Raw genomic sequence first — 27,510 nt, 5'->3', positions numbered from 1 at the left:
TTCCAATACGGTGGCCACTAAGATGTGGTTAGTCTGAACTGAGATGTGCTGAAAGTGTAATAAACACACTGAATTTCAAAGACTAAAAAAAAAAAAAAAAAGAAAGGGAATGTAAAATATCTAGTTAATGATTTTTTATCATTATTTCACATTGAAATTATAATATTTTGGGTTAAATAAAATCTTATTATTAAAATTAATTTTGTCATTTCCTTTTACTTTTTAAAAATGCTACAAAGTGTAAAATTGCATTTGTGGGGCATGCTCTATTTCTGTTGGACAGCAGTGCGTTAGAAATCACCCAATTTAATTTCTTAATTTTGCAAAGGGGGAATTAAGGCTTAAAGTTTGATGGAAAAGTGCCAGACTTGTAGTCAAAAGACCTCCACTTAAGTTCTAGACTAAACACTCACTGCGTGCCCTTGGGCAAGTCGTGTGCCTCCACTTAGCCTCCATTTCATCATCTGTGAAAAGAGGCACAGTAACAACAGCCCTACTCACTTTAAAAAGAGTTATTTAAAAGTCCTATGCGATAACGTGGCTGAAGGAGCTTGTGTAAACTCTAAAGCATCAGAAAAAGATCAAGCTACTATTGTTGTGGTTACTGATAACCACTGAAACCCAGATCCTATAGTCTCACAGTTCCTGAAGGCACTCCTGGCACACCCGCAGGTCACTGGATTGGCTACTTCCAGACTCTTAGGAGTTTACAGCTGAGTGAAGGAGTTGCTACATACTCTTCGGAAACATAAAACGACAATAGAATAGTGATTCAAGTAAGTAATGGGAAGCGCCACAAGGCACATATAGTTAATAGCAAGTCATTTTCTTCTCAAAAATTTGTATTTCTTGAGTGGGGATGGTAGGATCGGAAGGTTGTAGTTGGGGAAGAGGCAGTACCAAACATGAATAACATTTTGTCTCTGTTTGCAAAGAAGTTTATCATCTGAGGGGGCAGAAAGGGGACACCAATGATATACCAGCCTCAGGACCTCTAAAGGGAACACTGGTATTAGGAATGTGTGGCTGGGGTTGCTAATTCCTCACCAGCTCTCCCTTCTTCTCTTCTTCCTTTCTGTGTAGGATCTGGACTACTTGGAGAGTTGGCAGTTGGCCCAGCTAAGACACTACGGTTTTCAGCCTCATTTGAAGCTAGGGGTGGCCACATAATGCAGTGCTGGACAATGAGATAGAAGCAGAAGTTGGATCAGGCTTCCACAAAAGCTCTTTAATAGTGGGGGACATTCAGCCAGTGTGCACATAAGAGCCGTTGATCCTCCCTCTGCCTGGAGGACGGGTGTGATGGTAGTGACTTCAGCAACCATTTTGTGATCATGCATGTAAAAGTCACACCCTATGTAGCAGAAGAGAAAGCTGCAATGAGCCTGGGACTTGGACAATATCATGGGGATGCTAGACTGCCTTGAATTTCCAACCTTTGCTCTTATTATGTGAGAGAAAAATGATCCCTATTTTGTTTAAGCCACTGTTATTTGGGTTTTCTGTTCTATGCAGCCAACCCAAGTCCTGAATGACACCAAGCATATTAATGTATATGTCAAGTCTCTTAAGTTCTGTGTGTCTGTGGCAAAGAGACTCTAGGGGATTTTCTTGGGGTCTGAGGTCAGAAAGTCATATGAGATGGGAAGGACCACTCTTAAGCACCAACCCAGCAGGCTGGGTGGTGGTGAAGTGTCTTTCCCCGCTCAGAAGAACGTGGACTGTAGAAGTAATAGGTCTAAAAATTCTAAAGAATGAGAAAACAGGAATACCGCAAGGAGCAACACTTAAGAGAAGTGGGTGTTCGGGGGCTGACTGGTGCCAGCCCACCTTACTTCTTATCTCCTCTGCATATGGGTCTAGGTGGAACACTAATGGGCAAAATATATTGAGTTGGAACTATTTCTTTCTTTAAAAAATTGTGGTAAAAACACATAGTATAAAATCAACTGACCTTGGGGGAGGGTATAGCTCAGTGGTAGAGCACATGCTTAGCTTGCACGAGGTCCTGGGTTCAGTATTAAAACAGCAGTTTATTTCGCATTCATGTTACTTGGTGGCTGTGGTTGGCTAGGCTTTGCCCCACATGTCTTCTCAGACGGGGACCCTGACTGCAGGAGCACCCCCAGTGTGGGGCATGCCCTTCTCAGGGCAGGGAAAAGAGTAAGTGGGCTGGTGGAAGCTGGGGTTGGCTCTTAATGCGTCTGCTTGGACATGGCACATATCGTCTGCTCTCATGTGCCGCTGGCCAAGTCACGTCACATGGTGGCCATATCATTGGAGGGTGGGGCAGGATGTTCCTTACATAGAAGTCGCTGTGAGTCCCATAGCCACAAGCAGGGATGCACCCCCCTCTTTTAGGAAGGAGAGAGAGTTGAGGATAGGAATAGAGCCTGCCACAGGGCTAGGCTGCTGCTCCTCCAGTACAAGCTCACGTCAGCACTCCCCTCCTTGCCTAGAGTCCCAGACATCTTGGAGAGAGTGGAGGATTTACCTGCAGAAGCTGAAAGGACAGCTTGAGTCACTGACCCAGGCTCCGTCTGCAGGGCTGGACGAGCCGTGGGGCCAAGTGCTTGTGAATCAAACCCCGGGGAGAGAAGCTGGGTGTCTTCTGTTGATCTTGGTGTGAGTAACTCTGTCTTCCTGCTACAGCACTGAAGGTGCCGGACAGAGCTGCCCCCAGACCCGAGGCTTTGTGTCCCTTGGCGTCCCAGTCACTCCCCTCTCCCAGTGAGTGCAGACAGACATTCACAGATGTCTTTTGCTGCAGGACATGTTTTCCCCAAGTTGATAGGATCAACCTGTTCTTTACCTCAAACCTGTTTTTAAAAGGACTTTCCTGGGTTTTTTTTCTTTCCTTAATTACAGAATATTTTTATAACATACTTTGAACAGAGTAAACAGAACCTAGCAAAACAGTTATTAAAGAGCTATAAAATGGTTTCCTCACACTTGCCGTCTTTTATTTCTTCCTCTTTCAGTTGGGTGGGGCTGGGTGGGGTCTAGGTGGGCAAACCTGGGCGAATGAGCTGTGAATCAGTGAGGGGCCATCTGACAAGGTGCCCGCCTCCACCCTCCATCTGAAGGAATTGGGGCTCCCCTCCCCCAGCCCTTCAGGCACATTCTTGCTCAGCCACGTTTTAATTTACAGGCTGCAAAGCAGTCAGTTCTCAGGTCCTGGGGCCACGGGGCTGGGCTGATTTTACAACAGGTGCAGGTGGCCACGCTTGTGGACCTCAGGGGAGTGGGAGGGCCGCTTTCTCGTCACTTCATCTCACCCCCACTTTCAAGATGCCTAGCATCCCACCGTTAGAACCCTGGGCCTCTGGGCTGAGCGCTGATGTTGGGGAGGTCCCACATGAAGCCATGAAGACCTCCATATGACTAAGTCCCTTGTGACCACCAGAGCCAGGGCTGCAGGAACGCCCTGGGGACTTTGGGAAATGAGGAGAGGTTCCTGGAAGTGAGACGGGGGCACAGAAAAGGGTGAGGAGAGTGACCCAGCTGGGAGACCAACCCAGCCACTTGACTCTGGCTGGCTTGGGCCACCCTCCACAGTGACAGCAGAAAAGGGTGCAGCCCAGAATGGGTACAGGGGTGAGTCGGACTGGCTTGTGTCCCTGGGCAGAGGGAAGACACAAATGGGAGCACCTGGAGGTGGGGGCATGAGCTGGGTCTCCTTGCTCCTAGCTGGCCCCCTGTGGAAGGGCAGGTCTGAGGGGTCACACTCTGCCCTGACCCCATAGGATGACCTTGTTGGGGACTGAGTGGTCAAGGAGGAGGACTCTGGCCCCAGGAACACTTCCTGCCCTGGCGGAGGCCTGGGCACCTCTGTGTGGGGTATGTGGGTCGGGGTGGGGGTATGGAGGAGGAGAAGAGCTCTTTCCTATTCTCAGTTTGCCCCTTTTTTTGAACCCTGAGACTGCAGAACTGAAAAAAAGCTCCCCAAGCTTGGAGACACCATCCTGACCATCTCCTATGTGATGTATCATGTGATTTTATCAAGGTGGGCACTGGACACCCTCTGCTGTAGCTGTCCCCTGAGCGTAGGTGGCTGATAAACTCATTTACTCTGCAGAGCACATGACTGATAATGGTTAGAGGTGTGTGTCTTGCCAGGTGGATCTGCCCTTCAATGAGAGAAAAGACTCACTAGAAGCCGGATTGCCAATGGAGGGGAGGAGAGGGAGGTCATTTGATGTAGGAAGCCTTTCTGCTCACTCCCTTCATGAAGGTAATACTCATCAGCCCCCGTATCAGTGGAATATGCTAGAACTTGCAAAGCTGTTTCATGTAAGGTACCTTATTTGATCCTCCCACCAATTGATAGAGGTGGGCAAGAAATGGACTACTGTCACTACTTGCAAAATGAAGAAACTGGGGCCCAGAGGGATCGCAGATGTGTCCAAGGCCACACAGCTGGATGGTGGCAGAGCTGGGATGGGGAATTGATGGGGAATGCACTCTAAGCTAGGTCTTTTCTGGGATGCTGCCTTGCAGAGCCTGGGCACAGGGGTGTGGAAGGGGCACAGTCCAGAGGCAGACATGGAGGTGGTAGATGAGGCGGGAGATTTGGAATCAGAGGACCTGCCTTAGGATCTGGACGTCATCTCTTTCTCAGAAGTTAGTTACCACCTTGAAGCGTCAGTTTCCTCACTGGTAACATGGGGATAACATCCCCTTTCCACTCGCACCCACCAGGGTTATTGTGAGGCCCCAAGAAGAGATAAAGTGAGTGGAGCATAGTTGCACACTGCGGAAGGCCGCCCCCATGCTCGGTTCCAGGAAGGCTGGAAGGCTGGAAGGCTGGAAGGCTGGACCCTTTTGCGCTGTTCACACCCTTCCTTTGGGGGAGGCAGAAGGCTCAGAATTAGCCTTCACTTCTGTCCTCCCTGCTTCCCCCGGGATCGGGGCTGAGTGTTTTCTTCTTGGAAAAACAAAAAAATCAAAGCAGTGGCAGAAAAACCAACAGCTCATTTCTGCTTCCCCTCGGCTGCCCTTCTGCTGTCTGGGGCCAAGAGGAGAGGATGTTGCTGGAGGCCTGGGCTTGGCTGGGGCCTTTCAGAGTCCTCCCTGCCCTGCAGGGGCCACCAAGAGAGGCCTGGATGGCATTTGTCATCTGTTCAGAGGCCAATGCTGGCAGTGCTCTGAGGTGTGGGACCCCGATCTTCCTCGGGAGACAGGGCAGGAAGGAGAGGAGCCCAGCGCTCTCAGCCCAGGCCATCACCGCCTGAGAGCGCCGAGGAACCACCTGGGCTCGCCAGAGAAACGTGTCCGGTCCCCTTAACTGGAAGTCATCGTTCATTTCAGTTGACATCTTTCTGGCCATTTGCAAAATGGAGTTCAGAATCCTGTGAGTCTCTTTTTTACCCCCTGTGATGATCAGCAGATGAGTTTTCAGGGTGTGTTGATCTTTTTCTAGAAACAGGGAAAGACCAGTTTCAGAGGAGAAACAAAACCTACAGCCCACATGTTGCGGGCACAGCCGGGCGACCCCAGACGGGAGCGGCGCGGGTCCTGGCCCTCTGCCCTGAGGCGGTGGCTGCTGACGTGGCTTCCCATCCAGACCCGAGGTCTTCACCTGGGACGGTTAGCTGGGCCCACTGGTTCATCCATGTCTCCTAAGTCATGTCTTGGGGGGGGTGGGAGTGGGGGTCTTTACTCAGAACTTAGTTATGGCAGCAAAAGGGACTGGTTGAGAAAAGCCTAACCTCTAGCACAGATGAACGCTATATGGCCTTCTAAACAGTTAGGCACAGGCTCAGGGAGTATCAGGTATGTGTCTGACATTAATTACCAGTCTCTCCTCAACAAGGGATTGAGAAAGGAATGTTCTAGTCCGGGTTCCAGCCCAGGTTTCAGGCGGTATCCAGGTTCTGCCCATTCTTCTGGTCCTCTTGTTCCAAACCATTTGGAATCCCATGTGGTTCCATGCCAGCTGCTCCCTTTCTTCCTAGGGCGTGCCTAGGAACTCTTAGTTTCTCTGATTTCCCAAGGTCAGACTTAGAATACAGCATTCAACAGGTATGGTTTCATAGCTCTATTTTTTTTTTTTTTGATGTTTGTGATACCACAGGCTTGTCTGGAGACTGGAAATAGTGGCAGGGTGTGGGGAGGGTGGCTCTCAGCCAGTGTACATTCTGCTAAAAAGCTGGCTGTGCCAAGATCCTTCTTTCTGCTGCTACTGCGGTAGGTGCAGTTCTCCTAGCAGCCTTGGATTTTGATAGAATAGGAAAGGTACAACTTCTGAATATTTTATCCAAGGGTTTTCCTCTGTTTACAATAAAACCTTTTTCTAAACTAATTACCATGTAGCTATTCACTGCCAGGTGTCTGTACACATACCCACACGTGTTACTGCAGCATACTCCCCCAAAGGCCAGGCATGAGGCAGAATCAGAGGCTATAGGCTTCGCTCTTAATGTGTGTTATAAGGGTTACCAGGGAAAATCCAGGAAGGCTGATCACGTAGTTACCGGGCTTTGTTTGAGGGGCACAAATCATGGCCTTCATGGGGCTGAATTTATAGGGCTGTGATGAGACTTCATTCATTGGCTGTAGGGTTTAGGTGTCAAGGTCCTAATCTCATCATTGTGGTTGGTCTTAAATGGCTTAGGTGGCGTCTTCCCTTGTCTACCCTCCCCTTCTTCCATCCTCTTCTACACATCCCTGGAGTTATTGTCCTGATCTTCAGTGATCAGACCCAAGAGCCTCCTTGGGGAAGACCCAAGTTCTGCTGGCCACCATCCTAGGGCTTCAGGTAGGAGATAACTGTCTCTCAGGGCTTCCCTTGGCCTGTAGGAAGGAGAGACCTTTGGATCTGAGGTCACAGAAGCACCATTACGTACCCATCTCCCAGATTTCTTTTCACCCCTTCCAGGGAACTTGTATGCTGAAGAGCAAATAACCAAGGTAAAATCTTAAGAGCAGGCAGAGAGAAAAGACACAAAAGACTGACAGCTGAGGGGGAGGATATAGCTCAAGTGGTAGAGCACATTCTTAGCATGCATGAGGTCCTGGCTTCAACCCCCAGTACCTCCTCTAAAAATAAATAAATAAATAGACCTAATTACCCCCCCAAAAGACTGACAGCTGAATTCTCAGGTGAAACAATGGGAGCCAGAAGACAATGAAGTAATATCTTCAAAGCCCTGAAAGAGAGTAAGTACCAAGTGGAAGTCTATAGAAGCTCAGGTATCCTTCCAAAATAAAGAAGGAATAAATATACTTTCAGAAAAACAGCACTTGATAAACCTCACCACCAGCTGACCTGCACCAAAGGAAATACTAAAGGGTGTTCTGCAGGCAGAAGGAATATAAACTCAAATATAACCTGGGAGATGCAAGAAGGAATGAAAAACAGTAGAAACGATAAACATGGGTGTGAATTGTAAATGAATGCTGACGACAGCTACAGCCACAGTGATACCTTGTGGGGTTTTAAATGTATAGTGAATTAAAATATCTGAAATCACACGATAACAGCATGTTGGAGGATGGTGGGAGAGCTGCATTATCCAAGAAGTGGTAGGAGGACTTGTTCGTATTAGACTTTGATTAGCCAAAGACAGATGTTGCAACCACATCACATTAAAAAAATAGCAAAAACACTAAAGTGTATTATTCTCAAAAGAGTAAGTCAAGTGGCACTGTAACAACATTGAATCACTCCAGAAGGAGGCATGAGAGGTTCACAGGACAGGCAGGATGAGTACAAAGCAAATAAGATGATAGATGAAAACCCATTATAACAGTAATTAAACATAGAAGGATTAAACATTCCATTTAAAGTACATAATTGTCAGAGCAAATAACAAAACACAACTATATCCTGCTTACAAGAGACAGGTTTTAAATATAAGTGTACAGAAATATTGGCAGAAAAAATGATAAAATATACTGTACAAAGAAAGTTAAGAGTGGCTATGTTTATATCAAATGCAACAGAATTTAAGGCAAAAAACTATTAGTAGAGTTAGTGATACTTCACCGTAATACAAGGTTCAATTAACCAGGAAGCTAAAACAATTCTAAAGTTGTATGAGTCTAATAATATTACCTCAAAGTAAACAAAGCAAAAATGACAGAACTAAAAGAAATAGAAAATCCACAATCATGTATATGGGAGACTTTATATATCTCTTTCAGTGAGAGGTGTATAAACCAAGCAGAAAAAATACCCAGTAAGGATTCAGAAGATTTGAACAAGATGATTAATAAACGTGAATTACTGAACATAATTTCCAACAACTTTAAATACACATTTTTTTGCCATTGTAGATGGAACATTTACAAAAATTGATGCTACGTGGGGCCATAAAGCACATCTCAACAAGTTTCAAAGGATTGAAATGAATATATTCACTGACTACACAGGAATTAAGCTTAAAACCAGCAACAGAAATGATAATTAGAAAATCCTCAAATGTTTGGAAATTAATCAGTATTTTTCTAAACTGATAACTGATGTCAAAGAAGAAATCACAATAGAAATAAAAGAATCTTGAACTGAATGATGATAAAGACTACATTGCAAAACATGTAAGATGCAGTTAAAGCAAGACTTAGGAGATTTATAGCCTCAAATGCTTATGTTAGAAAAGAAAAGCTGAAAATCAGTGATTTAGATGTGCAGCTCAGGAAGTTAGAAAAATAAACTAAACTCAAAGCAAACTAAATCCAAATGATAGAAATAATGAAGATGTGAGCATAAATTAACGAAATTGGAAACAAATTTTAGAAAGAATCCACAGAGTTGGCCCTATGAAAAGGCCAGTAAAATTAAAAAGCCTCTGGTCAAATTAATCGGGGGTGCATGAGAAAGAGGGGGAGAGAGATAGGAACTAATTGATATCAACAATAAGAAAGGGGACTTTAATACAGATCCTACAGATTCTGTAATAAGAGACTTTGATGGACTTTGGCCATCAGCAGCTCCTGTCCTGATTGACTGGTTCTGGGTAAATCAGGGGATGGCCAACCAGCACTGGCTCCCTGAGCCTCTGCCCTCTGCCCCTTCCCTGACCTGCTTTTGGGGGCAGTGACCACTTGGCCACTCACTGCTCTCCTAGGACCCCAGGGCTCTCCCTGTGAGCAGGGGGAGGGAGCCTCAACTTCAGGAAGGGCAGGAAGCAAGCTTAAAAAAGCACATTCCTTGGCAGGTTGAAAAACATTTTTTTTTTTTTTTTGAGTGTAAAGACTTAACCTTTGCTAGGAAATGGCTGCGGTATTTTCTTTAAATGAAAAGAGACCATTGTGAATCGAACTTTGGAAAATACACAACATCCTGGTGCTGTTCTCCAGGGCGGTCTCAGGCAGCCCACGTCAAGCCGGCTCTGCCTTTCCTCCAGATGGTCTCTCCATGCACGGTTGAAGAGGCTGGATCGGGGGACTGGTCCCTGGCAAGGTCATGAGGATGCTGAACCCCTCCCCCGCAGGGGACCTTGGGCAGACGTGCCTTCTTGTTTCCTGCAGCGGCCTCCTTTCAGGACCAGCCCCATGCTTTCTGGGCCCAGTGCAAGACAAAAATGCCCTGGTTCCAGAGCTATTAAGAATTTCAAGATGGTGACAGCAGAGCATTAAACCAAGTATGGGGCACTTAAGGTCTCAGGCCCTCGTCAGTGAAGGGACCTGTGTGACCACATAGGTCACAGGCCTGGCCTCCACTGACTCTGGCATAGTATCATTCTCATTCTGCAGGCTAACCTGAGTTTTTGAAACTTCTTTCTTGAAGGGGAGGGTATAGCTCAAGCTCAGCATGCAAGAGGCCCTGGGTTCAATCCCCAGTGCCTCCATCAAAAAAATAAATAACTAAATAAAACCTAATTACCTCCAACCCCCTCAAAAAAAACTAAACCAATACAAAATGAACTTAAGAAAAGAAACTTCTCTGTTGGGTGATACCTCCAGGGCTAGACACAGACCCCACGTGACACAGGGCAGGACCTGGGGCCCCCTTTTGGGGTCCCCTCCCCACCCCTGGGTTCCCACATACCACAGCTGGCAACAATTTCCCAACCTGGCTTTTCCCTCAGATTTCATTCCCGTCACATTTCATAGACCATGCTCCTCGGTGGTGAAAACATTCTGGGTTTAATCTGTGCCGGCTTGTCACCCGGGGGTCTGGGGTAATCAGGGAACGCAGAACAGCTGCATTGAGCGCTGGGTTCCTTGACGCTCCTTGAGTTGTTTACAAGCCTCCTTAGAGGGCCTACTGTAAATAGGAAAGTACAAACACATGCCGACTTTGCAGCAAATTAAAACCATCCGCTGCTTTCCCTGAATCCTAACACACAGCGGTCTGTGTTTGTGCAGGAGTCACTGCCTTGCGTGCTACTCCCAGACTTGTGTAGCTCTCTGCTAAGCCAGCCCGAAGCATTTGTGCTCTTCAGGATCCACGAGACCTTCCATGTCCGAGATCCTCGTTCCCAGGGTCAGCTTGACCTCCCAAGCCCAGACCCTCTCCAGGGCTGTGCTGTCTAATACAGCGGCCACTGGCCACCTGTGGCTCTTGATCACTTGAGATGTAGTTAGACTGAGCCGAGATGTGTTGATTGTGGAGAAATCCACACTGGACTTGGAAGGCTTAGCACAAGAGTGTAAGATCGCTCATCCATAACTGCACATTGATTACATATTGAAATGACAATATTACTTATATAGTGGATAACAATTTATTAACGTTAATTTCATGGTTTTTTTCCTTTTTAATGTAGCAACTAGAAATTGGCTTATGTCATCTTTCTTTTTGGCAGCACTGCTCTAAAGCCCCTTGTGTGGTATTTCCATGTCCAAGCCTATGTAAATTTTACACACATACACACACACATGTGAGCAACTGACAGAGCCCTGGAAGGAAAACCAGGTGCAGTAAGCTTTTATGACTCAACGCCAAATGCCACCTTCTCTAGGAAAACTCAGAATGTCCCAGGGCCACCTAACACTACCAGCCCAGGGACCTTGGTTTGGCCGTTGGTGATGTCAGAGTGGGGACTCCAGAGTCTAGATGACCTGGGTTCTAGGCCTACCACGTATGAGCTGTGTGCCCTTGAATGAGTGACTTACCACTTCATGCCTTGGTTTTCTAATCTGTAAAATGGGAATTACAACACCCTAGTGCAGAATCAGGATGGTGGTCCAGGCGTCTGTCTGCCTCACAGGCTTGTTGTGAGGACATTAGGATGAGGCACAGAAAGCCCTTAGCTCAGAGGCCTTTGCAGTGCCATGAGCTACTGTGGACACCCGTGGGGCTGGATTTCACAGGCTCAGGAGCCTCTAAGGAAGGAATGGGGCAAGCCTAGGGGCACCAGGCAAGTGTGGGACCCGTGCTCCTGGGGAGGCTCCAGGGTGAGTGGAGAGACCTCGTCCTAGCCAGGACGCAGTGCCAGAGGATGCAGTCCAGAAAGGGCCCAGGCAGGATGCCAGTTTGGAGGGCCTGGGATTGGTGGGGCTGGAGGGAGGCCGGACTGATGATGGAACCCAGAAGATGAGTGAGGAATGGACAGTTCTGCTCTCAGTTGTTTGAACTCACAGCATTCCCCCCAGCTGGGGCCGAACCAATGGCCGAACCAAGACTGGAGGGGTGGGCTCAGATCATGTTCCAAGCCCTAACTGGGGTCTAGGTAGGCAGTTCTGGGATGTCGAGCTCATTTTTCTCTTGCCCCTTACCAAATTAGGGTAATATTTGTTGATAAAAGGAATAAATCCCAAAATGTCAGTGACTGAGCACCAGAGATTTTAATTCTCACTCATAACAGTGCAAGGTGGATGTTCCTGCAGGAACAGAAGGCCTGCAGGAGGCCTTCTATGTGGTGATTCATGGATCCAGGCTCCTTGCATCAATGGCTCCGCCCTCCCTTATGGCCTCAAAGTCCTCTGCACTTCTCTTTACCACCTTGACCTGGATGTAACAGCTCAGTGACAGAACTGGTCGTATGCCCCACCCCACGCAAGAGTGGCCGGGTAATGAATATATGTACGTATGTGCATGACTGGGACATTGTGCTGTACACCAGAAACGGACACATTGTCACTGACTATACTTCAATTTAAAAAAATAAAAGAGCGGCTGGGAAATAGCAACTCTGCATGGTAGAAGGAAGAGCACCCACTTCCAGTGGCTGTCTCAGAAATAGCGACTCTGCAGGGAGAGCTGACCCAGCACCCTGGCCTCCTTTCTCCCCACCAGGCCCCCAGCCCTTGCCTGAGACGTCTGCTGGTCACGGTGGCCAGGCCAGGTTTTGAGAGGGCTCTTGAAGAGGAACAGAGGGAACAAACGTGGACACTCGGTCCGGAATGACACAGGCGGATGCACTCCACGCACACACCATGTTCTTACACTTGAGCCAGCTTCCTCCTCCCTGGGAAACCACATGGGGGTTCTGGTCTTGAGAGAGATGGAGTGCTGTGAGCCAGGCCTGCAGTGTGGGTCTGAGAAGGATGTGGGCAGATGGATGCAGGACCAGATGTCTGTACTGATGCAGAGTGTCAGGCCCCTCAGAGAGAGGTAAATGGTGAAGGCCAGAATGGATCACATGAATGAGTTGGGCCTTTCCTTTGGGCAATCAGGGAAGGCTTCCTGGAGGCTAAGGCGTGACAGATAGGGAGAGAGGAAGCACTTTGGGATTCCCAACAGTGTTCCCACGTGTGTGGTACTTTGTCGTTTCCAAAACCAGCAAGGCAGGCAAGACAGGGAGGCAAGGACAATCACCTCCATTTGATCAGGGAAGAAAGAGAGGACCAGAGTGGCCGACCTTCTGGCCCAAGTTTGCACAGGAGTTTCTGAGTGAGAATGCAGTTGTTGGCCTAGCAGCTCTGGGCTCTTTGTATAAGCCTGATGAGCATGTTTCTCCCTCAAGGCTGGTCAGTGTTGGGTCCCCAGGTGTTGCTGGAAAACTCTCATCCAGGGGCCTGGCCCTCCCTGGGGGCTTCTCCAGGCTGGGTGCTCAGCCTCCCCTACAGAACATGTGTTTCCTGTTTTCCTTCGCCCTCTGGCTGAGGACGGAGAACAGGGTTTTCCTGAGCGGAAGAGCCTCAGAGACCTGGCCCACTCCCAGCTAGTTCTGGCCGATCCGCCTGCTCGTGGCTCTTGTTACTCAGGATGAGGGGCCCCTTCACCCCCTGTCCAAGGATCTTTAAGGCCATTATCTCCCCTCACTCTCCCCGAACTCCTGAGACCTGGAATTCGAACCCAGGGCATTGACTCCCACCTTGGTGTTCTTTGAAGACCCTTTGCTCATCAGCTAAACTCCTTGGCAAAACCTGGGGCTTTGTGCTGCCCTGGATCCTAGAAGCCAGGGCTGTGGGGCAGGTCTCCAGGCCCTGGGGCCTGAGTGAGGCAAGCCAGGACTTTGGCCAACCTTGCAGCCATGGGAGGTTCCAAGCTCTGAGCCCCCATCGTTTCCCACTTGTCCTGGGGTGGAGGCTGGGGCCAGTGGGTGACATCACCCCCCTTCCAGCCTGTATCATGTGAGGTTGGCATGATCTGGGGCTCAGCACATAACTGTGCTCTGAACCACAGAGTCAGCAACTTGTCCCACTGCCTGGTCCCTGCTTCTTGGTTGAGAGAGATACTTGGAATGAAAGAAGAGGAAGGGCGGAGAGCATTCCAGGTCTGCAGCACCTTGGACTTTGGTGCTGGCGTGAACAGTCAAAAAAGAAAGACAGGTTTTTATAGAAGCAAGAATAGAATGGTGGTTGCCATTCTCTTAAAGGGAGGGGAAATTGGGGTGATAGAGGTCAAAGAGGACACACCTTCAGTTGTAAGAAGGGTAAGTTCTGAGGAACTAAGGTACAGCACGGTAACTAAAGTTAATAGCACGGTATTAGAGACTTGAAAGTTCCAGAGAGGACATCTTAAGCATTCTCACCACACACACACAAAAGGGTTAATTAACTATGTTCAATGTGAGTGATGGATGTGTTAATTATCTTTATCTTAATAATCATTCCACAATGTATATGTTTATCAAATCATCACATTATGCACTTTAAATATATACAGTTGTGTCCATTGTTCCTCAATACAGTTAAAAAAAGAAAAAAAAGAAAGGTGGCAGCCAGTGTCCCCCAGTGTAAGTCCCACCCTGTGAGTGGGGAATAAGAAGGAAGGACCTTCTCCATTTCTTCCCCTCCACTCCCCCTCCTCCTCTCAAGGAGGCCCCGAGGAGAACCTGGTCCTGGGTTTGGGAATGGCTCTTAGGGGTCTGTGTTATTCTGGGGAGAAAGAGACAAAGGTGTGTCAGGGTGCAGAGTCTGTGTGGATGCCCCTGTGTGAGTGGGTGCTGGGCACGTGAGAGGTGAGGTTCAGGCCCTGCCTTGGCCTGTAACAACCACCTCTGATGACCTGGCCTTGGGGCTTTGAAGTCCTCCTTCCTCCTGGAGGCTCCAGGCACAAGCAGTCCAGGTTTATTAGGTACAGGTTTATCTGGGGCTAATTTAACTTGTTAAGATAATTGTGCCACCAGGCCACAGCCCGAGGCCTCCGCCCCAGTAATTACCCTTCTCCTCACCTCTTTCATCTCCAAGGCTGCCCCCCTTTGCAGAGTCTTACTGGGCCCCTCACTTGCTGGGGTCCTTCCAAGGCCTTGGTGGTGGTGGTGGTGGGGTCCTGGCAATGCTCTCACACGGTCTCATGTTTTTGCAAAACCTTGCAGAAGTACGTTATTTCAACCACGGTCATTGAAGGCTGCTGTTTCTTTTCACCCTGACTTCCCCTCTGTCACATTTTCCCTCCTGTAAGGTGCTATTGAAATAACTATGGGCATTTTTGGGATCCAGCTTAGGGAAACTTGAGTTGGGAGTGCATTGAGTGAGGGCGAATATTTTTGTGGGAGGCAGTGTACGTATATAGCATTTCATAAATGTGGCTATTGGTCACTTCTGTGTATCATTACAGTTGCTGGGGGAGGGATGGTTTCCAGGAATCCTGCTTCCCATGGTGTTGACTCACCTGGTGTGATGCAGCGAGCATGTGTCCTATGGCTCTCAGGACAGGAAACTGTGGGAAGTGGTAGAGAAACAAGATTTGAAATGTACAGAGCCAGAAGCTAGTCTGTGGAAAGTTCTTTTAATCTTACGGCTCATGTATGAAACTGTTAAGGATTTACTCAACTGACAACAGTCCTAAAAATTCATGTGACATGAGTTGAGGAGCTGAAATAAACGTTTCTAAATTCTGAATAACTAAGTCCATAGTTCGACTGAGTATGTTAGGTTAATAGACCCTTCTATATTCTGTATGGAAAATGATATTATGAAATAATTGATTGCTCTATGATGAGTCAAAGAGAACATGCATCCTGAAATGTCAAGTATGATAAAGATGTGTCAGTGAGTTAATTTATTAGAATATTATTTTTGTTTGTGCATTTGTCAACTTAAAAAAATGATGTGACTTCTAGAAAAGAATGAGAAGCATTTAGAAAAATTTTTTTATTGAAAGCATTTTTTTTAATTGAAGTATAGTCAGTTACAATGTGTCAATATCTGGTGTACAGCAAAATGTCCCAGTCATACAGATATATACATATATTCGTTTTCATATTCTTTTTTGTTAAACGTTATTACAAGATGTTGAGTATAGTTCCCTGTGCTATACAGAAGAAATCTGTTTTTATTTAATTTTATATACAGTGGTTAACATTTGCAAATTTCAAGCTCCCAAATTTATCCCTTCCTACCCTCTTTCCCCAGTAACCATTACTATGTCTGCAAGTCTGTTTCTTTTGCAGATGAGTTCATTAGTGTCTTTTTTCTTTTTCTGTTTTTTAGGTAAGAATAAGAAGCATTTTAAAGAAATAAATATTCACTTTTTAACTTACTTTTGTATTTTGTTTTTGGTTTCTGAAAGATGGCCCTCTAAGTTATACAAGTTTCAGGCCCCACAAAACTTGGACCCATTTTGGTGCTGCTGACATTTGTTTGTGGGGATGGGGTGAGGGAGAGGAAGTTGCCTAGAGAATCCACCACCCCCAATCCCATCCAGGGTGCCCAGAGTCAGGAGACAGGGCTGGGGAGGGGCCTAGTGGTCTTGGCCTCTGTCCACATGTTCCCTGTGGCTCAGGAGGACCTGCTGGGACATTTGGGCTCCTTTGCAAGGCCTCTCAGGCTGTCAGAACTTCCTGAAGGTAGGAGCTGGGTAAGCTGGTATCCTAAAGGCCCTTAGATCTTACTGTGTGTGTCTGTGGGCAGTGCAGGGGGGCCACAGAGAGAGGAAGATGTTCTTAGATGTTCTTAGACCATTATTATCAAGCATTTCTATCTAATGGTTATTTCTTTTGGGGGGGGTAGGGAGGTAATTAGGTTTATTTATTTTGGTTTTTAGAGGAGGTACTGGGGATTGAACCCAGGACCTGGTGTATGCTAGGCATGAGCTCCACCACTTGAGCTCTACCCTCCCCACTTGAATGATTTTTCCTTTAATGTTCATCTCCCCTAGAAGACTGTAAGCTTCATGGGGAAGGAATCCCAGAACCCAGCACAGTAGCTGGGATAGAGTGGTGCTTAATAAACCTTTATCAAAAGAATGAGTTACATAACTAACTAACTAACTAACTAACTAACTAACTAACTAACTAAATGTGTGAGGGCAGAGGGAGGGAGACCAGCAGGGCTGCCAGGCCCCTCTCTCATCTCCAAGTCCTGAGCTCCAGGGGACCCCTTTGCAGACTTGTAGATGGTATGTGCATGTGTGTGTCTGTCTGTCCATGGATACATCCTTCTTAGGGATGTCTGTGCCACTGAGGAACTGGAAGGCTGCAGAGGGTGAGGGTGATGGGGTGAGGAGTGCTGGAGCTGATGACAGTGACAGAGGAAAGAAGAGGGGATTAGGTGATGAGGATGATGAGATAACTAGCAATTCTCATAAAATCCGAACCCAAACCCTGGAAACCAGAAAGGACTGTGTGGAAGAAGATGGCACCAGCCATCCAGGTGGAGTGAATGAGACAGGACATGCCTGACTCTTCGAGGTTCAGCGCTGGAAAGGGTCTAGCCGTCTAAACTGTTGGGTTGCTCTCCGCTGGGCGTCTTGGCCATCACCCCCCACACCATGCTAATGTGTGTGCATTGTGTTGTAGTGGGGTGTGAGGGAGGAGGAAGGGCTCTGAGGCCTTGCACCCACTTGGTTCAAGGACCCCTGCTTCTGCTGGTTTTCTACATTCGGGTCCCTCAATTAAGCGTCCTGACTGTAGAAAAGATTCGGAAATCACCTATTTAGAACAAGCCATTGCAACGCCAGTTTTTGTTAGTCTCTTTGTGTGGGTTTTTAATGTATTATACACAATTGTTTTTAGTATAATATTATTAGTTCATATTTTTAAAAAATCTAAAATCAGCATTATTTGTGTTGAAACCTTACCCAGAGAGTTCTGTGCTACATTTAAATTCCAAAGAGGACAAAGGGACACTCATTTAGGACGCATTTTCTTTTCTTTCTTTTTTTAAATTTTGTATTTCCATAATTCTCAAGAGGAGAAAGAAAATGCCAATCAACACAGCAAAGCTTCTGAAGTTCTAGTTCTGCTTCAGAGAACACAAGAGCATTGACATGGATACAGCTGATGGTGTGGGTCTCCATTTACACCTGATGAGAGTAAAGGAGGCTCTTATTAAAAAAGAAACCAAAAATGAATGCTTGCTATCAATAAAAAGATCTCCGTCTCTGCCCACTTCTGCCAGAAAAAAACTTGAAGATCAACGAATATTTCATTTTCATAGTTAATTGCATTTTCTTGTTATCTTTTTTATTTTTGCATTTTTTGAGTGGGGGAGGTAATTAGGTTTATTTATTTATTTATTTAAAATGGAGGTACTGAGGATTGAATCCAGCACCTAGTGCATGCTAAGTACACACTACCACTGAGCTATACCCTCCCCCCAATTTTCTTGTTATCTTTTGAATAGTAATTCATTTGAATAATTATTTATTTTAAAATGTTTGTCTCCTAATGATTTGTTTGATTTAATATTAAATTTAATGTTTATATTTCTAGAAATGAATGTTTTACTTAATGTTTTGTTTATTAATTTTTGAAATGGAAATAAATGTAATGTTTAGTTTCACTGATTTAAAAATTTATTAATAATTTTGAACACTTAAAATATGTGTATTAAGTAATTGTGTTTTGGTATTACACAAAAACTAAGCACAGCCTGTGTTGCAGTCATTACGTGGGAAAATAACCCTGTCCTGACACAAAGAACAAGCTACCATTCAGAGAAATTGAGGTGACTTACCCCAAGGTCACATGATATTTAGTGAATGGCGAGGGTGGCATATAAATCCTGCTCTTCCTTTGTTCAGTCTATAGCATGTCCTCACCCTGCGCTGCCTCTAGGCCCTCCAACCCAGGAAACACCAGTGTGGTTCCTCCTCCTGTGTGTTCCTGGTCACATCCCTGTTGAAATCCCAAACCTAACTCAGGACTGCAAGGCTGGGTCCCACTGTTCTTAGAGATGATGAAACCACAGGACCCCAAACCCACTCTCCCTTGCCCATCAGCACGCAGAACCCAAAGGGCCACGAGGGTGGATGCCAAGGTCCAAGGAGAGAGAGAAATGGAAGTCAAGAGCCAATAAGTCAGAAGCAGGGTCTAGCCTTCCAGCAGAGGGCCAGCTGCAGAAACAGTTGGTTTCTGCTGTCTGCCTGCACATCGTGGTGCTGTGTGTCGCCATGTCACACACCGCTGGCTATGCGCTGTTCAGTGCTGTATTCTCACTGTACAGTGATGTGCTGCAGGGGATGGGGGCCATCACTTGATGTCCAGTCCCTAGTGTGTCATATGTGTCATGTGAAGGCCTGGCTTAGAGCACTTTACCAGAGAGACCCCGGGGCTGGTCCTGGTGACCCTGATCTATCCCGAAGCTTCACTCTGGGTCTGACTTGCTGACAAACATCTCCACCCTCAACTCCCAATTCACAAGCCTAGGGCCCCATTCCTGGGCAGGCCCAGCTGCAGGCCACTGTGCTAATTAATGACTGCTGATTGGCCCGAGAGGCGCACTCATTATGCCCAGTAGAGATCAAAGCCAGGCCCAATAATCTGCTAAACGAGATGTCAGATTAGGGCATTCTTCTGGGCTATTAGAAAGATTTTTCTCCCTGGGTAAAGGCCTGTCAGGGCATATGACCCCATCACCCACCATGAGCCGAGCCAGAGGGGGGCTCTGCAGCCTTTCTGCTCCTCTTCCTTTGAATGTGGCCATTTAATGGGACAGCCCCACCCCAGGGGCCCGCATGATCCCAGGGGAGGTCACAAAATGGGAACGGAGCCCCCTAGGAAAGTCATGTTTGGACAGAGTCAGCTCTGCCTCTCTATCCTTGGGTTTGCTGGGTGTTAGGGGGAACTGTAGACCTCCCTGGATCTCTGCACTTTCAGTTGTACTCTGGGCTGCCTCAGTTTACCTCCTAGGACTGGGGGTCAAGTTTAAGGTTGATATCATTCCCTTTTCTCAGAAACTAGCCCCAGACGGACACTTATTTGAAACTGAAAGCCCCAGCCTGACTTTCTCACTCCAGGCTTGAGAATGGAGTCCCAGCTTTTAGTGTTAGTGCTACTAGCTATTAATGGCTATCACTAATCAGATGCAGAGAGTGTCAGGAATTGTGCTAACTCTGATTTTATTTATATTGTCTGAAAACACTACAAGTTAGGTATTATTAACATCTTCTAAAATACATAAGGAGAGCAAGATTCAGTAAATTGTCCAAGTCACTCCACTTAACTTAGCAGCAGTTCCAGTGGTGGGTCCTGATTGGCTGAAGTCAGTCAACATGTTGGTTGGTTTAGAGGCAGGCACATGACCTAATTTTGGCCAATGAGAAAGCGCTAATCACTAGACTTTAAGGGAGGTCCTGGGAAAGGAATTCTCTTTCTCCCTGGATGGTGTGGGGTGAGATTGGGAGGTCTGAAACTGTTGAAGCTATTTTTCTCTCACTAGAGAATAATCTGGAGCTGTTGGAGGGGGCGGGTAGCATGGGACCACGTGAGGCCAACATGGTGGGTTTTTAGAATCATAGTTTGAGCTATTGAGTTGAAAAAAACTAAATGAGCAAATACATTGTCTTTATTGTTTAAACCAGTTTGAGCCAGGCTATCCTGCAAATAAAAGTCTGGTGCACAGCCCCTGTCCCAGAGGAAGGAATCAGATGTGCCCAGTGGATCTGGGCCCCAAGAGTCAGCCCCTGGGGTGAGTCCACCTTGGAAAGCAGGAGACTGTTGGAAGCAGGCATGGCAGTCTGCCACTTACTGTGGTCACCACTTGTCCTGCTGGCTACTGTCCCAACCTCCACCTCAACCCATCCTGGCTACAGCCTCACCTGCCACCTCTGCTTCTCAGAGGCTACTTTGCCTGACCACTGGTGGTACAGTCTCTGCTCACTATTTTCCACCATCATCCATCCAGCCCAGCCTAGTTGGGACACCCAGAGCCAGCCCAGGCCCTGACCAGCCCTCGGTGTTGGTTAGGATTAGGTTTGATTGCAAGAAACAGACACTCAAAGTGACAATGGCTTAAACAAGATAGAAAGCTATTTTAACAGGAAGTACCTAACGTTCTCGAGATGAGGGTTCATGGCTGGTGGGGCAACAGTGTTCATTTGTACCTTCACTCTTTTTACATTGGTCATCTTTGCCAGAGGTTTGTCTACTTTCTCAGTCTTTTCAAAGAACCAGGTTTTGGTTTTGTTGATGCTTGCTATGCCCGTTTTCTATTTCATTAATCTCTGTCCTCGTCTTTATTACTTCTTTCCTTCTACTTTATTTGAGTTTACTTTGTTGTTTCCCTCCTCCCTAACATGTGCTGGACAATTAGCTCTAAGTTGTAGCCTTCACTTTTCTGACATCAGCCATAAATGAAAATGGAAATTTCTCTCTCTCTAACATCCATGTAGCTGCATCAAGAAATTTAGAAATACTGTTATTTTAATTATTATTAAGTCCTAAATATTTTCTCACTTCCATTATAATTTTTTTCTTTAACTGTTGAGTTATTTAGGAATGTGTGTATCAATTTACAAAGTAATGTCTTAAAAGTTATCTCTTGCCATCAATTTCTAATCTCTGGTGTGTGTAATATAACACACAGTCAGTTTTTATAAATATTCCAAGAAAAAAATGAACAATACAATGACTGACTGAAGTGTTCCATATTTGTCCATAAAATTGTTAATTTGAATCATTACTAGTAGTGTCTCCTTGATCTCTGTTATAGAGAGATGTACTATGATTGTGGAACTGTCAGTTTCTTTTCTGTAATTCTTTTTTTTATTTTGAAGTCATGTTATTAGGTGTCTACACGTTAAAAGCTGTTATCTTCCTAGTGAATTTCCTTTCATTATTATGTATTGACCTTCCTTATCCTTAATGATGGTTTTTGCCTGAAAGTCTATTTTATCTGATATTAATATTACTCTACCAGCCTTTTTTCAGTTACTTTTTTTTTCTATTATATCTGATTCCATCCTTTTACTTCACACTTTCTGGGTCCATATATTTTAGTATGTCTCTTATAAACAGCATCTAGCTAGATTAAAAACATCCAGTTAAATAACAATCACTGGCTAAGTTGGCTCATGTACATTTATTGTGGCTTCTGCTGTATTTGTTTACCTGGGAATGTCTTAATTTCTCTTTTATTTTTGAAGGATGGTCCTGCTGAATATAGAATTCTTGATTGACAGTCTCTTGCATTTGACGAGTTGTTTTTTTTCTCTAGCTGCAGTCAGGATTCTCTTCTTGACTCTCTTTTGACAGTGGCTATGATGTGTCTAGGCGTAGATGATCTAATATGGCAAGTCTGGAAATCAGATTCTCCTCTTCTTGAAGGGTTTGTTGTTGTACTATTGCTGTTGGTTTGCTTAGTGACTTTGCTGGACTAATTCTGTAAAAGCTGTATTTCTTGTATATGCAGCCATTGAAGTCTCTGCTTAGTCAGACAGCCAAGTGGCCAACTAATGATTGGTCAGAGAGTTACTTAGTTGCTTTGAACAAAATTTTGTAGATTTTTCCATGTCAACACATGAAGCTCTAGAACATTCAGTTCAGCCTCTTTATAGTATTCCATTGTACAAATGTACCTCCATTTATTGGTCCTTTTATCTATTCATAGACATTTAGGTCATTTTAAGTATTTTGACATTACATAGAAAGTAGCATTGAATGTCTTTGTGTCTTCCAGTTCATGTCGGAGAGTTTTCTACCATATATACCTGGATGTGTAATTGCAGGGTGATAGAACACGTATCTTCAACTATAGGAGATGTTGCCAAACTGTTCTCTAAATAATTGTACTCTAATCGCACTCATTTATGTATCTGTTATCAGTATAGCTTTTTAGGTTTTTTTTTAGACTTAGCTTGAAAGCTGACCTCAAAAGACTTCTCAGGGCCTTTTGTGGTTCCCCTGCCCCACTGGAAATGCTGTTTCTATGTTGCATTTCCTTCACTTTGCCTTGTGCCACTGTTACTATGGATATCCCTTGTCAACTACAAGATTCAGTTTTCCTGGAGGACGTGCACTATGGCTTGTTCATCAGAGCGTCCTGCAAAAAAGAATCAGACACACAGCAGTCACAGAATTGAATGACTCACGATCTTTTTCTGGACCTGATCCAGGTCCAGTCCCAGCTGAAGGGAAAGCCTTCAGCTTTCCCTTTTTCTCCCCCGAATATTTCAACTCAGCTGAGTTTACCCAGTATTACTGAGCACCTAAGTCTGAAAACAGTCACTTTGAGATGCGTTAGGGCTGCGATCAAGGAGGTCTCCACGCGGAAATTTTGGCCCAGCTCCTCTTCCTGCTGTGAAATGCAAGCTTCCTCATGAGCTGCCAACTCAGGCAAACAACTCTGATTGTGGGGAGGTGGTCATTTGAGGTTTGGAATAATTTGGATGTTGCTGGGAGGAAGTTAACCTCTGCTTAGCCGACCTTTCTCTGTGCAAGTACAAAAAGTGCAAAAACAATGTTAGGAGAGACATTCAAGCGAGACTTTTAAAATCACATTTGAAGCACGCCATTCACATATAAACAATTGCTTTGCTGGCTACAACTCGTTCTGAGCTGGTCCTTGAAGCAGTGCCCCAAGGACCTCTCCTGGTCACACCTGGTTCCCATTACTGTATCTACTTAAAAGCAGCAAAGCTGCCTTTTTTCAAAAAGTACTGGGAAGCACGATAATTCACTCTGACCTGCCCCAGGTTGTCCAGATGAGCTTGTCTGACAGTTTCATGTGATCACAGCTATCCGCAGCCCCTCATGAAGGCACATTCTGTCCAGACAGAAACAAATCACTGGCCTGCCCATTTAAAATGCCAGTGGGATTCAGCGCATACCTCTTTGGGCTGAGCCATCTGCCCTGCACACTTCGTTGGCAGTGCACCGCTTCCTGTATGCAGGCACGTTCACCTTGTACAAATGGGACAGCCTGCAGGTGCCTGGGACCATGGATGGAAGTCCCACCCCTTTGAACTATAAAAGAGGACTGGGAGAGGTGGGAGTTGGTGGCTTTTGGGGGAGAGTGCAGCTCTGAGAGAGAGAGAGAGAGGCTTTCCTTCCCCTTCCAATGGAGAGGGAAAGGGAGCACTTTCTTTTCCTTAAAGCCAAAGGAGGGGGACACCAAGAAACCCATTTTTAAAGTAACTATTACCCATGCATCCTGGATGGTTCAAAATGATTCAAAAATCATTTGCCCACATTGAAATTTCTTTTCAGGAAGTTAAGAAAAATACCTCTTTTGAAGGTGCTTGCAAAAGCCGTTTTATATTTTTAAGGGGTCCACAAAATGGGAGAAGGGCATTTCTGCTCTGCCCCTGTGTGACAGGGGCAGGAGAGGGAACAGTTCGGGAGGGCTGGCAGAGAGGAGAGAAGCAGCTTGCTCTCCTGCTATTTGGCAAAGCCAGGATTCCTGAGTTTCTTGTGGGTTTAGCGGATGCCAGATAAGGCAGCTGGACTTGAGTCCTTTACTGTTACCCACTCCTCCCTTCCCCCTCCTCCCTCCCTTCTATTTCTCCCCACCTCACCCCCACCACCTGCCCTCCCTGGCCAGCAGGCTGCCTGTTGAGTGAGAAGCACCAGCAGCAAAGTGCCCTTTGCTTCTTGCAGAGCCTTCTGAGAGCCCAGACATTCATCCCAGGGGAGAGCCAGCCCATGGATGGCTGCTCCACCAAGGGCACCAAAGGTTGTTTGGCTTAACTAAATAATTAGCAGAGGCAGTCAGCCTGGAGAGGACTTCAGCCTAAATTAGAAGATGTGCGCCCTTTTCCTTCTCCCTCTTCTTTGTCCCAAGCACCAGGTGACCTGGACCTAGAAGGAGGTGGGGGAAAGTGCGTGAAGATCGGATCAGATCCCTTCTCCACCTCAGTTAACTGGGGCTACCGCTCTGGCGTCTCCTGGGAAAGGGATGAGAAGAAACAAACCACCGAGCAGAACTGAGAAGCTCAGTGGTATAGTGTGTGCTAATATGCACGAGGTCCTGGGCTTAGTCCCCAGTACTTCCATTTAAAATAATAGTAATAAATGAATAAATAAATGAATCTAATTAACTGCCCCCCCCCAAACAAAACAAAACAAAAAACCCAACAAGCAGAACTGAGTCTTAAGTTATGGAACCAGATTGTCCTAGAAACTCAAGGAGATTGAAAAGTATGTGTTGGACCAAGTTATAGTTAAGGGCACCTTGAACCAATGAGAAAAGGAATTTGTCATAGTATAGGTAGGGGAAGATAAAAGACAGGACTATTTTTGTGTTTATTTCCTGCTAAGGTGAGACTCTTTAATAAACCAGTTATATTGGTGAACTCTTTAAGGATTAGCATACGGTCCTATGGACTCATAAACCCTAGACTTGATTAATGGAGCTACAAACGTGAGACCACAATGAAGCATCAAGAACAGCTAAGGCCAAGCTTTAAAGATAAATAAAACCTCCAAGAAGAGATTCAATTGTTGGAAAGTGATTTTTGAATCAGGAAACATGAGTGCAATGAATTCACAGTGGAGACTCAAAGAGAATTGTCATCATTCTGGAAAAGGGCTGAAGAGATGCTGTGGAGGACCATGGTAGGCTTTGTGCTAGCCAGAGTTATACCAGAGCAGAAACTGACCGTGAATAGAGCGGCGAGTGGGTGAGAGAAGAACACCACGCGAAGAAAAGCAAAGATGCTGTGAGAGGAGGCTGTTCTCTGCCTTGCCTCAGTCCCAATTCCCCTTCCATTCCTCCTCTCTCCTTACAAATGAGTTGCTTACAAATCTGTGACTCATGTGGTCCAGACTTAGTGGTGTTGGTTCAAGAGAACAGAGTTCAAAAGCCAAACGTGATGTCATTAGAACTTAAGTTCTTTCCTTGGATGTCTTGGTCATGAAAGCAGATACTTCTGAGTCTATGATCTGTTTCTCTCTCTGCCTCCATGCCTCCCCAGGGCACATTCTTTCTCCTGTCCGCATAACTCCACCCTACAGCTACCCAGGGCCTCTCAGATCTCCCTCTCCTTTTCCCATTACTTCCAATTCTGCTTGTCAAAGTCCCTGAGGACTACCTTCCCTGGCAGAGATGTCTTCAAAGGTGGGAAAGAGAGGCAAGGAGGTGGGCCAGCCAGAGTTCCCTTAGCAGGAGAGGGGAGGGGGAGGCTTGGAACCTTCACTGGTTAATGATTTGATCCCATCAAAATGCAAGTATATAGGTTCTCTATGGCCAGCTGACCCTGGCGACGACACTCTGTGACTCCGAGTGAGTTACTTACCCTCTCTGAGCTGCAGGTTCTTTAGATTTAACCAATTTAGGTGATTCCTGCCTTATGGAGGTGGCTGTGAAGGTTGAATGGAAGACCTGTGAGAAACTGTCCCCTCAAGCCCAGGGGCTGAGCACACCTCTCTGTGGCCCCCGGGGACATGGGAGTGCCACCGCCTGCAGCTCAGGGGACACACGTCCCTCAGAGCCTCCAGGATGAGGGGTTCTCCTTCTCCCCCTGAATCCAGCTTCTTGAGGGCCAGAGCCCTCCTCTCAGCTGCTCTGGGCTCTCTCTGACTCCCTGCTTCTTCCTTAAGACCTGGCCCAGCTGTCTGGAGGCTTCTGCTTTCTTCAGATGTCAGAGGAAGCTGACATTTCATCTGGTTTCCTGGTTACTTTGATTTGATACTCCTTGATTGTGTGCTGCGGTGTCCCAGGCCTTGCTGTGGGAGCCTCTGGCATTAGCTTTAGAGGTGTCGAGCTGGGAGGCTGGTTGGGAAACGTTCCTTCTTAACATCCAGGCAGAAGGGCTTCCCTGCTCAGGCTCAGGCCCCAAATCTCCAAGCAAACGCCTTCTCTGGGCCCAGGATCTCTGCATTTGCCATGTTCCCTTTTGCTGCCCTGACTGGGTCAGGTCCCCTGGGTCTTCTTAGATGGATGGACCCTTCCCTCCTGCCCAGGACGGGGGCCCTGAGGCCAGCAGTCCCACTTCCCCTGGCATGGCCCTGGCACTGCCTGGAAATGTGGCTTTGGGGGTCAAAGGTGGAAATTTGAGGGAGGCAGGGAGGAAGGAAGGAAGGCGGGGGAGGGAGGAAATAAATCAGTCACAGCTCCATCTCAGGGCTACGATGTGAGGCTCCTAGGATTCTCTCTGTAAAGGGCGAGCTCCGTGCCTGACACACATGTAGGTGCCCCTCAGAGATGTCAGGTGGCTACTGATCTAATGTGTCGGCTTATTCATTTATGAGTGTCGAAAGGAGGAAAATACCTGCCACACTTGCTTCTCTTTGCTTAGTGTGTCTTGGGGCCAGCAGAACCAGTGCACGAGATCAACTGTTGATGCTCAGTAACTCTGCTCACCCAGGATATTTGGACACACAGGAGTGGATTCACCTTTTCACTGTCTGCGAACAAAGCAGGACTAGTGTCAACAGGATGGGGAGGCCCAAGGAGTGGGGAGTGAGAAGCTGTTTAACCCACTTACAGAATCTGCTGCTTAGAAACACAAACAAATAGTGAGCGTGCTAATTACGAAGGATAACGAGGTTTGACAGTTTTCAACACACATCAGTCATCTCATTCAAATCTCCTGACAGCCTGTGAGATGGGCCAAGCATTCTTCCTGGATGTATGGGTGCACTGCTGAGGTGACTGTGAGCCAGAGAGCTTCTAGAACTTTTGCAAGTTAGCACCACTGAGCGTGGATTCAGACCCAGGGCTGAGTGTCACAGCCTCGAGGGCAGACTGCCCTTTTCACCACTGGGTCGGCTCCTCTGGGCAGCCCTCGGCCAGTGCGGCAGTCGGTGGTAACTCAGCGTGTCACTCTCTCCCGTTGGTGGAGGGGTGACCCCTGTCTCAGCACCCCGGGTCTCAGGAGGCTCTTTGTGCTGATCCTAAACAGGCCCCTTAGGCCTGGGAGTTAGTCCACTGGTGAGCTGGGGGCGTGGATGGGGCAGGAGCACCAGCCTTGGGGCTGGACAACCCTGGAGTTCCAAACCCAGGCACTTACAAGCTGTGACTTCAGGAGGGTCACCCTCTGTGCCTGGGCCTCATTTCCTTCAAGTGTAA

General features: G+C 46.7%; 1 long non-coding RNA gene across 1 annotated transcript in view; it reads left to right on the top strand.

The window, feature by feature from the left end:
- The window catches only part of LOC116283524 (uncharacterized), a 191,029-nt gene that overhangs the window by 40,621 nt on the left and 122,898 nt on the right, over positions 1-27,510 (top strand). The gene's annotated exons all lie outside the window — the stretch shown is intronic.

The sequence above is a fragment of the Vicugna pacos genome, chromosome 15, assembly GCF_048564905.1.
Source record: "Vicugna pacos chromosome 15, VicPac4, whole genome shotgun sequence".
Lineage (NCBI taxonomy): Eukaryota > Metazoa > Chordata > Mammalia > Artiodactyla > Camelidae > Vicugna > Vicugna pacos.
Note: the sequence above shows the minus strand (reverse complement) of the source record. Positions and strands in the feature narration are given on the sequence as shown.